The sequence below is a fragment of the Salvelinus sp. IW2-2015 genome, linkage group LG4q.1:29 (assembly GCF_002910315.2).
Source record: "Salvelinus sp. IW2-2015 linkage group LG4q.1:29, ASM291031v2, whole genome shotgun sequence".
Classification (NCBI taxonomy): Eukaryota; Metazoa; Chordata; class Actinopteri; order Salmoniformes; family Salmonidae; genus Salvelinus; species Salvelinus sp. IW2-2015.
In genome coordinates, this window is record NC_036842.1 from 57,332,405 (window position 1) to 57,344,747 (window position 12,343).

The 12,343-nt window shown below is 42.4% G+C and overlaps 1 protein-coding gene across 3 annotated transcripts in view; it reads left to right on the top strand.

The window, feature by feature from the left end:
• pparab (peroxisome proliferator-activated receptor alpha b) overlaps positions 1–12,343 on the top strand; it is a 62,457-nt gene that overhangs the window by 4,767 nt on the left and 45,347 nt on the right. The window contains exon 1 of one of the 3 annotated variants that reach the window (XM_070442979.1): positions 1,985–2,248. The exons of the other annotated variants lie outside the window; for them this stretch is intronic. The gene's annotated coding sequence lies outside the window, so the exon portion shown is untranslated. Of the gene's footprint in view, positions 1–1,984; positions 2,249–12,343 lie in introns of those variants that run through there. 3 annotated transcript variants of the gene reach the window in all.

The window sequence follows — 12,343 nt, forward strand, 5'->3', positions numbered from 1 at the left end:
GTGCACCTGTGTAATGATCATGCTGTTTAATCAGCTTCTTGATATGCCACACCTGTCAGGTAGATGGATTATCTTGACACAGGAGAAATGCTCACTAACAGGGATGTAAACAAATTTGTGCACAATATTTGAGTGAAATAAGCTTTTTGTGCATATGGAACATGGGACCATGAAACATGGGACCAACACTTTACATGTTGCGTTTATATTTGTGTTCAGTACCACCAGATATCTTATGATATACAGTATATCTGACTATCTGGTTAGTGCTAATACAATACTGAGATATTCACTGTAACTTGATGCCAGAACAATGAAATACAGTGTAATACAGTATTTTGGTAGATAGTGTGGTCTACAGCTTATCATGAGGTACTCTACCTCAGGCAAGCAATACCTTGAGACTTCCTTAATATTAGACATCACGCACCAGCTGTTATTGACAAATAGACACACACCCCCACCCTTCGTCTTACCAGACATAGCGGTTCTGTCCTGCCGATGCACAGAAAACCCAGCCAACTGTATATTATCCGTGTCGTCGTTCAGCCACAACTCAGTGGAACATAAGATATAACTTTTTTTAATGTCCCATTACTAGGATAGTCTCGAACGGAGATCATCCACTTTATTCTCCAGTAATTGCACGTTGGCCAATAGAAAGGATGGTAGAGGTGGGTTACCCACTCGCCGACAAATTCTCACAAGGCACCCCAATCTCCGCCCCTTGAATTTCCGTATTTTCTTTACATGAATATTGGGGATTTGGGCCTGGTCTTGGAGAAGCAGTATATCCTTCGCGTAGGACTCATAAAAAAAAAAGTCTTTGTCCAGTTCGAGGTGAGAATCCGCTGTTCTGATATACAGAAACTATTTTCGGTCATAAGAGACAGTAGCCGCAACATTATGTACAAAATAAGTTACAAACAATGTGAAAAAAAACACACAAAATAGCACAGCTGCTTAGGAGTAAAACGGCAGCCATCTCCTCCAGCGGCATCGTGAGCGGGTGGTTTGCTGATGTCGACGTTGGGAACAGATTGTCCCATAGTGGCGGTGGGGTTATGGTATGGGCAGGCAGGCAGAAACTACAGACAACGAACACAATTGCATTTTTATCAATGGCAATTTGAATGCACATAAACACCATGCCGAGATCCCGAGGCCCATTTATTTCAAGGTATCTGTGATTAATAGATGCATATCTGTGTGCCCAGTCATCCGTAGATTAGAGCCTAATGAATTTACCAATTGACCAATTTCCTCATATGAACTGTAACTCAGTAAACTCTTTGAAATTGTTGCATGTTGCATTCATATTTTTGTTCAGTATACAATTATTTTCAAAATCAATGGATCCTTAACTTAACATTTTCAGTAACGGTTATAGACACGTTTTAATTGCTATGACTGTGATAAGCGTTAATTTTATCAACCTTCATTGAATGCAGTGACTGCAAGAGTGCCCTCTAAATGACCAAAATGTAAAAATTWAAACTTGCAAAGAACACTGGGTAATATGTCGCGGCATGGGTAATTCCAGTAATATACTGTAAATCAGAATGCAGTAAACATGTTGGTACTGTAAAATGGATTACCATAAAATGAAATACAATAGCTGTAGTGTAAAATAAATTACAAAAACTTATTGGCAAATTGCTGCCAGTAATGCACTGTACATTTTACTGGAATTGTTTTACTTTCTAGCCTGGACCCAAACTGACTGCAGTGGTAGTTGATGGTTACATAATAATTATCTTTGGTAGCTGCCTTGGGGTCCTTGTCCATACTGCCAGGGGTGTGTGGACGTGGAGTTTGCCTTTAGTTCAAAGGTCACCCTCCCATCAGTGAAAACTTTCCACACTGGCCCTTATCATGCTTCAAAGTTCTGCCATCTGCCATGGTTGCATATCCCAAAGTGTTCATGTTCCTGCACAAGGAGGTCTACTCACTTTCCTTCTTTTGTGCATGTAGGCTAAACTATGTTGATTGCAAGCTGAAGTTCCTGAGGACCGCATTTTCAGTTGCAAAGACTTTCTAGAAATTGATCTGATATTGATGTACGAAATATTCCTCAAGAGTCCTTCAATGTGCACCTGCAAAACTGTTCTCTCCGCTGCACCAATGATACAGGGGGATTTGAGCTGCAGGACACTTGTTCCACCAGCAGCAAGTTGGTAGTTGCCTGTGGAGTTGGTTACTGCATGCACTGACAGAACCCAATGGATCTTCTGTAGCTTTCAAAAAGGTATCATTTCTCATCAGAGCTTTCCATGCAACTTCACATCATGGTGCACGGCGCTATAGTGTAGAACCACTGCAGATGAATAGTACCTGCATAATGGCTATGACCCACAATCTCAGGACATAGTCCCTTCCTAACCATCTGTTGTACATGTTTAGTCTATTCCTATGGGAGCAATGGGATACTTCTCCTGTTCTGTTCTTAGGCAGTACGTTTCTAAGTGGCTTGGCTGCACTGTGAGAGACTTGTCTGTAGGAACTTGACATTGGTGGAAAAAGTACCCAATTGTCATACTTGAGTAAATGTAAAGATACCTTAATAGAAAATGACTCAAGTGAAAGTCACCCAGTAAAAAAACTATTCGAGTTAGTCTGAAAGTATTTGGTTTTAAATATACTTAAGTATCAAAAGTAAATGTAACTGCTAAAATGTACTTAAGTATCAAAAGTAAAAGTACAAGTGTAAATCATTTCAAATTCCTTATATTAAGCAAAGCAGGCGGCCACATTTTCTAGATTTGATTTATTTACGAATAACCAGGGTCACGCTCCAACTCTCAGACATAATTTACAAATGCAGCATGTGTTTAGAGATTACGCCAGATTAGAGGCAGTAGGGATGACCAGGGATGTTCTCTTGATACGTGTGTGAATTAGACAATTTTCCTTTCCTGCTAAGCATTCAAATGTATGGAGTAAAAAGTACATACTTCACTACATTCCTGAAGAAAAGTAAAGTAAAAGTAAATATTATTAGTCAAGTCATGTACAGATACCCCTAAAAAAAACTTAAGTACTACTTTAAAGTACTTTTACTAAAGTACTTTACACCACTGGAACTTGAGCCCTGTAATTGTCTTGGCTGCTTTAGACAGCTGCATAGAGACACAGAGCGATAGAAAGACAGAGGGGAGGGCTTTACTTTTTCCCTCCTCAAACAGGACTTTCCGGTTTCGTCTTTACTGCTTTCTTTCTTGCATATATCACCTTTGATTCTCTGTGATTCCAAAAACAACACATCGTCCTCTTTCAGAAGCCTGGTATGCGTGTTCATTAGGGAGGTGAGAGTCCTTCTGAAGACAAATGTCACCATAGAGCAGTATCAAGAGGCTGCTGTAGTTCAGAGAAGGTGTTCATGGAGGTATCGGCGAGCGTGTGGGCGTGTTGGTAACTCTGTGTGTCTGTGAGTGCGACGTGTTTATGTGTGTGTACTTCTCTGCCTGCGCGACTGACTATGTGAGGATATGTGCGAGTCTCTTAAAGCCGATTTATGCTTGATGCGGATCGGAGGCTCCGTACGGAGGGTGTGGTACAATTGCGGCACCTCCAGATGCCAAATCAAGCTCCGTATGGCGATGCCGTGCGTCTCCCAAATGTTTTAACAATGCAGAGGGCTCCATTATAGCTCCACATTGACATGATTGGTTGACGGTAGGTCAGGCGAAACGTCCTGTATAAACACAAACTCCCTTCCCTGACAACTTCCTTCACAACAGCTCTGCTCTGCTCCTCAAAGTGCAAGAAGTATGAATCCCCTGACTTCTGCAGAGGCCGCATCGCAGTAAATGCTATACAGCCAATGCAAACTCCAGATTGACAATGCTTTTTGCTTTACTCTGCTATCCACTCCTCTTAGATGCTAAGGGATCAGTAACCCCACAGCCCTCCCATTGATGTCAGAGACTACAGGGCCCTTCTGGTATTTCTCAAGCCTGTGTACACTCTTAGAAAAAAGGGTTCCAATAGGGTTCTTTGCAGAGGGATAGGTTTTTTTTATCAGAAAACTTTTTGAAATAAAGTCTTTTTTAATGATTCTTCAGATGGCAAGAAGGGTTCTTCAGATGGCAAGAAGGGTTCTTCAGATGGCAAGAAGGGTTCTTTGGAAGGCAAGAAGGGTTCTATATAGAACCATATATCATATTTCCCAGCATGCTCTATTGCGGGTGATTTTCAGAATTGTTTGTTTTAATATCTGTTTTTGCATATACATTGATTGGTTGATTTAATTTCATTATTATTTTTGTATTTTTTATTTAACCTTTATTTAACTAGGCAAGTACAACGACGGCCTACCAAAAGGTAAAAGGCCTCCTGCAGTTACGGGGGCTGGGATTAAAAATTAAAAATACAATAAAAATATAGGACAAAACACATATCACATGATATGATAAACATGACATGATAAACACCACAACACTACATAAAGAGAGACCTAAGACAACAACAGCATGGCAGCAGTACATGACAACAAAGCATGGTAGCAACAGAACATGACAACAACATGGTAGCAACACAATATGGGAGCAGCATAACATGGTAGCAGCACAAAACATGGTACAAACATGATTGGGCACAGACAAGAGTACAAAGGGCAATAAGGTAGAGACAACAATACATCACGTGAAGCAGCCACAACTGTCAGTAAGAGTGTCCATGAATGAGTCTTTGAATGAAGAGATGGAGATAAAACTGTCCAGTTTGTGTGGTTTTTTGCTTGGCATCTTAGTTAGTTTTGCAGCTGGAGTGTAAGAGGAGCGATTACGATAGAGGAAGCCAAGTCTAGATTTAACCAGAGCCTGCAGCTTTGATATGTGCTGAGAGAAGGACAGTGTACCATCTAGCTATACTCCCAAGTACTTGTATGAGGTAACTACCTCAAGCTCTAAACCCTCAGAGGTAGTAAACAAACCGGTGGGGAGAGGGGAATTCTTCTTACCAAACCACATTATGTTTGTTTTGGAGGTGTTCAGAACAAGGGTAAGAGCAGAGAAAGCTTGTTGGACACTAAGAAAGCTTTGTTGTGGAGCATTTAACACAAATTCCAGTGAGGGGCCAGCTGAGTATAAGACTGTATCATCTGCATATAAATGGAGGAGAGAGCTTCCTACTGCCTGAGCTATGTTGTTGATGTAAATTGAGAAGAGCGTGGGGCCTAGCATCGAGCCTTGGTGTACTCACTTGGTGACAGGCAGTGGCTGAGACAGCAGATGTTCTGACATTATACACTGCACTCTTTGAGAGAAGTAGTTAGCAAATCAGGCCAAAGACCCCTCAGAGACACCAATACTCTTAAGCCGGCCCACGAGAACGGAATGATCTACCGTATCACAAGCTTTGGCCTAGTCAAGAAAAATAGCAGCACAACATTGCTTAGAATCAAGGTCAATGGTGACATCATTTAGGACKTTTTTAAGGCTGCAGTGACACATCCATAACCTGACCGTAAACCAGATCGCAAACCAGAAAGAATACTATAGACATCAAGAAAGCCAGTCAGTTGATTATTGACAAGGTTTTCCAACACTTTTGATTCACAGGGCAAAATAAGAATAGGCCTATAACAGTTAGGATCAGCTTGATCTCCACCTTTAAATAAAGGACGCACCGTGGCTGCCTTCCAAGCAATGGGAACCTCCCCAGAAAGGAGAGACAGGCTTGGCGATGATAGGGGCAGCAACCTTAAAGAACAAAGGGTCTAAGCCGTCAGACCCAGATATTTTTTTGGGGGTCAAGTTTAAGGAGCTCCTTTAGCACCTCAGAGTCACTGACCACCTGCAGGGAGAAACTTTGTAGCGGGGCAGGGGGAAAAGAGGGAGGAGCATCGAGGCTAGTCGCATTAGAAGGGGTAGGAGATGGTGATTAAAGAGTGGTGATTAAAGAGCTCAGCCATGTGCTCCTTGTCAGTAACAACCACATCATCAACATTAAGGGACATGGGCAGCTGTGAGGAGGAGGGTTTATTCTCCAGGTCTTTAACCGTTTTCCAGAACTTCTTGGGGTTAGACCCACAGAGAGAACTACTCCTTAAAGTAACTAACTTTGGCCTCCCGGATAGCCTGAGTGCACTCATTTCTCAATAGTCAGAACGAGAGCCAATCAGCCTGAGTATGCATGTTCTGAGCCTTTCGCCAAAGGGAATTCTTGAGGTGGAGTAACTCTGCCAGATCACGGACGACCAAGGGGCTGAACCTGTTTTTAATGCTTATTTTCTTTATGGGGGTGTGTTGGTTAACAATACCACTGAAAATATAAAAAAAGAAGGTCCAAGCGTCTTCGACAGAATGGCTCAAGCTGATTCTATACCATTTTACAGAGGCCAGTTTATGAAGGAAGGCTTGCTCAATAAAGTTTTTTAGCAAGCATCTATGACAAATCAGGACAGGTCATTTTACTGAGCAGCCATTACGAACACAGGCTGTAAAACAGTGATCACTAAGGTCATTACAGGAAACACCAGACTGATACCTTATTTGTGAGGATAACATCAAGGAGAGTAGCCTTTTCTGGGTGTTTGGAGTCATACAATGGGATTGGTAATAATCTGAGAAAGATTTAGGGAGTCCCATTGCTTTAGGACTTGGTCAGGTTGTTTAAGCATGTCCCAGTTTAGGTCACCTAGCAGGACAAATTCAGACTTAGTGTAAGGGGCCAGGAGTGAGTTTAGGGCATTTAGGGTACAGGCCGGTGCTGATGGTGGACGATAACACCTAGCAACAGTCAACAAAGAGCTATTTGAAAGTTTAATGCTTAAAACCAGCAAGTCAAATTGTTTGGGGACAGACTTGATGGAGACAACTGAGCACTGAAGATGTTCCTTGGTAAAGATTGCCACTCCACCACCTTTGGAAGATCTGTCTCGCCGAAAAAGGTTATAACCAGAAAGGTTAACAACAGTGTTTAAAACACTCTTTCTTAACCACGTCTCAGTAATGACCAACACATCTGGATTAGAGCTGTGAACCCACACTTTCAATTGATCCATTTTAGGTTATAAGCTTCTAGTGTTAACGTGCAGAAAACCCCGAAATCAGTGAAGCAGATATCAGAGCACAAGTCAGAATTGGGGCTAGCAACAGTAGATGGGCCAGGGTGTACATGCACATTTCCAGATATCATCAGCAGTAATACAATCAAGGCACAGCAGAGGACAGGGAGAGCTCTGATGTGTTGATTTTTTATGACATTTGAATGTGCATTAGATGGCAACAAGATCATATTGTACAGCAATATCATCAGGTAACATGAATACAAAGCCGGCGAGAAGTTAGAATAGGATGGGAGGCCTTGTAACCAATAGAGAGTCAGAGTCCCGAGTGTGGGAACAAACATAGTCTGTCCCACGGTTGGGTAAACAAGCAAGTTCATAGTCAACAAAGCATGCAAGAGTCACGAGGCAAATAAAGCACAATAAAAAAATCTAACGACTTGGGGCTAGCCATTGTAAGTTCAGAGTCACTCGCCCCAACAGTGTGTGTGTGCTGGAGGCGAGTGAAAAGTCGGGAGAGGCGGGATTGTGGCTGGGGTACCTGTGCCAGACGGGAGACAGGCCAGGGCAGATAGTGAACAGATCYCCAGGTGCAATCCAAACAGCAGTGCAGCAGGCAATGGGAGTAGGTGTCACACTCACTTGGGAGAAGCTTTTTTCGGGAGGCAGATTCCTTGTAAAAAATCACAGTTAGCTAGCTGATGTAGCAAGTCTCTGTCCATCATTTATTTTCCATGTGGAAAAGGAAGTCATTAGCTAGCTATATCTCTTCAGTTTCGACTTTTGGAGGTTGCGAGAAGGATATCTTCTGATATGATCAAAGCAACAATATTGTTTCTTATTGAGGTAATTTACAATTGAAGTGTCCTGGCTGCATATCAGTTCAAAATAGAGATGAATCCAGGGGTTACTGTATTGTAATGACCTCTGCACAGATGGAGGAAGGTGGAGGAAGGTGAAGGTTATGTTGTGGAGGGTAGTATCCTGTATATGTCCTTGCGGAAAAATTGAAGTTTACTGTATCTATCTTTTTGTAAAAACATGCGGGAGCCCATCTGCTCATGATCTCTCTCTCTCACACTCTTTGTGATGCTACACAAAGATAAATAACATACAATCTGTTAGTGGTAGGTCTCATTGCACCCGTTACTGGGATGGTTGTTCCAGTTTAGATGATTGTGGTAGTCTCAGTATTTAATCCTAATTCTGAATGCATGTTGTGGGTGATAAAAAAATTCCACACGTCCTTCTGATAAAGTGATACAAGTATTAGCGCACTGTTTTGAAGCAAACTGCTTAGCAATTTCATGCCTCGGAGCTCCGGTATCAAACGTACTTGTGGCCTGTAAACCAGGGGCTTCCTAACACCACTGTGTTAGGATATAATTAGGCCCTCAACAATAGGCCTTCTGATATGTATAATGTATTGTCATAAATATTTAAATCGTAAAGGCTAATAACACAGGTGGAACCGTTCATAGAGGGTTCTAAGAAGAACCTTTAGACGATATAATGGTTCTTGTTAGAACCCTTCATAGAGGGTTCTAGGCAGAACCTTTCATAGAGTGTTCTAGGTAGAAACATATATATATAGTGGATTCTATGAAGAACCCTAAATAGAGGGCACAAAAAAGGGTTCCGCTATGGGTAAAAACTTTTTTAAAAGAGTTTTGACAAACTAAGGTCCTTGGAGGACACCTTACAACAGTAAATAACAGAGAAGTGTCTTTCGCTTTCTCTTTGTCACTCTCTATCTGTCTTTGTTTTCCCTTCTATGTTTGTCCCGCTCTCTCTCTAGTAACCATTGGATTAGCTACAGGGACTTATGAGTGAGATACAATTTGAACATCCTCTGAAAACACAGCCTGACTGATGTCATTTGGGAAGTAGTGCACTACGTAGGGAATAGGGTACAATTTGGGAAGTAGTGCACTACGTAGGGAATAGGGTGCCATGTGGAATGCAGACTAGATCTTCCATGGTAAAGTTCCTCAGTCCCATCTATAGGATTGGGTCATAGCCAAACTTAATGTAAGCTGCTCTGGACAGGCACTAGCCTGAGGTACTGCTCGGGCAGCGCCATCATCATGGCCCACTGATGTCAGCTGACTGACTGTCAGGGTAACTTGAACCCCAAGGGGCTTACATCTATGATGATAGTAACGGGCTCCCTTGAGTGTCTCTCTATCTCCGTAGCTGCTCCATAGTGTTGGAGTCAAGGTCTACTGTGTCTCTGGCTGGAGCAGGGGTGTATTTGGCCAAAGGTGTGGGAGGTGGGGATAGGGGTCAATGTGCCGGGTGAGTTGGAGTTGGAGTTGGGGTAGGGGTCGGGCACGTCTGGCCACATGAGGCCTGTCTAGAGAAATTGTCATCAATCACGTAGCTTCAGCCTCTTCTGCTCTAGTAATGTCTTATCCATTACTGGGTTAAGCCCTGACCAGTCTCCGTAGATGTTCGACCATAGATGTACTGTAGAGCCTGACTCAGAGTATAACTGCAACGTATTAACGTTTTCCCTCAAACAGCCTGATCGGTTGATTGGATGAGCCTGGGTATAAGTGGTCACTCATTATCAACAATGTACTATGGAGAAGGGCTGTTCCTGCTATATTCCTTGGAGCTTAATTAAGACTGTTTATAAGGGTGATACCTAAGAGTCTTGGTTGGTCAGGAGTGCTGGTGTTTTCCAGTGGTTCTGTATGCTGCAAGTCTGTATGCTCATTTACACTGGACTGTGTGGGAATCTTTGAATCCGTGTTGTGAAGAGAGACATACTGTATATATATATATATATATATATATGGGAAACTGTCGCAGTTCAAATAATCTTAGAACCTATTTAGCATATGAATGTTGTTTAGAATGAATATAATGATTTAAGCTGACAAAATAGTAGTGTGTGTGTGTGTGTGTGTTTAAGAGGCACACAGACTGTTAGTGTTAGTGTGAAAATAGGGCCGTCCAAGCGCTGGCCCAGGAACAGTTTTGTTTGTCAACTCCAACTGTTAGGGTTAGTGCAACAATGCAACCTAAACTATCACAACTCCCTCAGGCTGAAACAGTGGTAGTGTGTAGTAAACTACATGGACTGGGTCATTCCATGAATAGAGGGCCTTTTGGGTCAAATCATTTGGTCCAAAATAACTATTTATTTCACCTAGTTTTAACATTCTGTGATAAAAAAACACAATTTCAACTTCATAACAAACATACAGTTGAAGTCGGAGGTTTYCATACACCTTAGCCAAATACATTTTAACTCAGTTTTTCACAATTCCTGACATTTAATCCTAGTACAAATTCCATGTCTTAAGGACCACCACTTTATGGACCACCATGTCAGTTAGGACCACCACTTTATGGACCACCATGTCAGTTAGGACCACCACTTTATTTTAAGAATGTGAAATATCAGAATTATTTATTTCAGCTTTTATTTCTTTCATCACATTCCCAGTGGGTCAGAAGTTTACATACACTCAATTAGTATTTGGTAGCATTGCCTTTAAATTGTTTAACTTGGGTCAAACATTTCGGGTAGCCTTCCACAAGCTCCCCACAATAAGTTGGGTGAATTTTGGCCCATTCCTCCTGACAGAGTTGGTGTAACTGAGTCAGGTTTGTAGGCCTCCTTGCTCACACACAATTTTTCAGTTCTGCCCACAAATTTTCTATAGGGTTGAGGTCAGMGCTTTGTGATGGCCACTCCAAAACCTTGACTTTGTTGTCCTTAAGCTATTTTGTCACAACTTTGGAAGTATTCTTGTGGTCATTGTCCATTTGGAAGACCCATTTGCAACCAAACTTAAACTTCCTGACTGATGTCTTGCGATATTGCTTCAATGTATCCACATAATTTTCCATCCTCATGAACCATCTATTTTGTGAACTGCACCAGTCCCTCCTGCAGCAAAGCACCCCCACAACATGATGCCGCCACCCCTGTGCTTCACGGTTGGGATGGTGTTCTTCAGCTTGCAAGCCTCCCCCTTTTTCCTCCAAACATAACGATGGTCATTATGGGCAAACAGTTCTATTTTTGTTTCATCAGACCAGAGGACATTTCTCCAAAAAGTACGATCTTTGTCCCCATGTGCAGTTGCAAACCGTAGGCTTTTTTATGGTGATTTTGGAGCAGTGGCTTCTTCCTTGCTGAGTGGCCTTTCAGGTTATGTCGATATAGGACTCGTTTTTACTTTGGATATAGATACTTTTGTACCTGCACTTTTCGCACCAAAGTATGTTCATCTCTAGGAGACAGAACGGGTCTCCTTCCTGAGAGGTATGACGGCTGCGTGGTTCCATGGTGTTTATACTTGCATACTATTGTTTGTACAGATGAATGTGGTACCTTCAGGCGTTTGGAAATTGCTCCCAAGGATGAACCAGACGTGTGGAGGTCTATAATGTTCAGGTCTTGGCTGATTTTCTTTTGATTTTCCCATGATGTCAAGCAAAGAGGCACTGAGTTTGAAGGTAGGCCTTGAAATACATCCACAGGTATGCCTCAAATTGACTCAACTGATATCAATTAGCTTATCAGAAGCTTCTAAAGCCATGACCAAATTTTCTGGAATTTTCCAAGATTTTTAAAGGCACATTCAACTTTTCCAAGATTTTTAAAGGCACATTCAATTTTGTACACTTCTGACCCACTGGAATTGTGATACAGTGAATTGTAAGTGAAATAATCTGTCTGTAAACAATTGTTGGAAAAATTACTTGTGTCATGCACAAAGTAGATGTCCTAACCGACTTGCCAAAATTATAGTTTGTTAACAAGAAATTTGTGGAGTGGTTGAAAAACGCGCTTTAATGACTCCAATCTAAGTGTATGTAAACTTCCGACTTCAACTGTGCTTCCCATCTCATGAGGTTAAATTCCCAAAAGTGACTATAAAAGTGGCCATTATGGGCCTCCCGAGTGGCGCAGCGGTCTAAGGCACTGCAGTGCTTGAGGCGTCCCTACAGATCCGGGTTCGATCCCAGTCTGTGTTGCAGCCAGCTGTMACCGGGAGACCCATGAAGTGACGCACAATTGGCCCAGCGTCATCTGGGTTAGGGGAGGGTTTGGCCGGCCGGGATGTCCTTGTCTAGGACATCCCGACATCCCGCTCTAGCGACTCCTGTGGCGGACCGGGGCGCATGTACGCTGACACGGTCGTCAGTTGTACTGTGTTTCCTCTGACACGTCGGTGCAGTGCGGCTTGGCAGGGTTGTGTTTTGGAGGACCACAGCTCTCGACCTTCGCCTCTCCCGAGTCCGTACGGGAGTTGCAGCGATGGGACAAGACTAACTACCAATTTGGGGAGAAAAAGGGTTGTGAAAAATTAT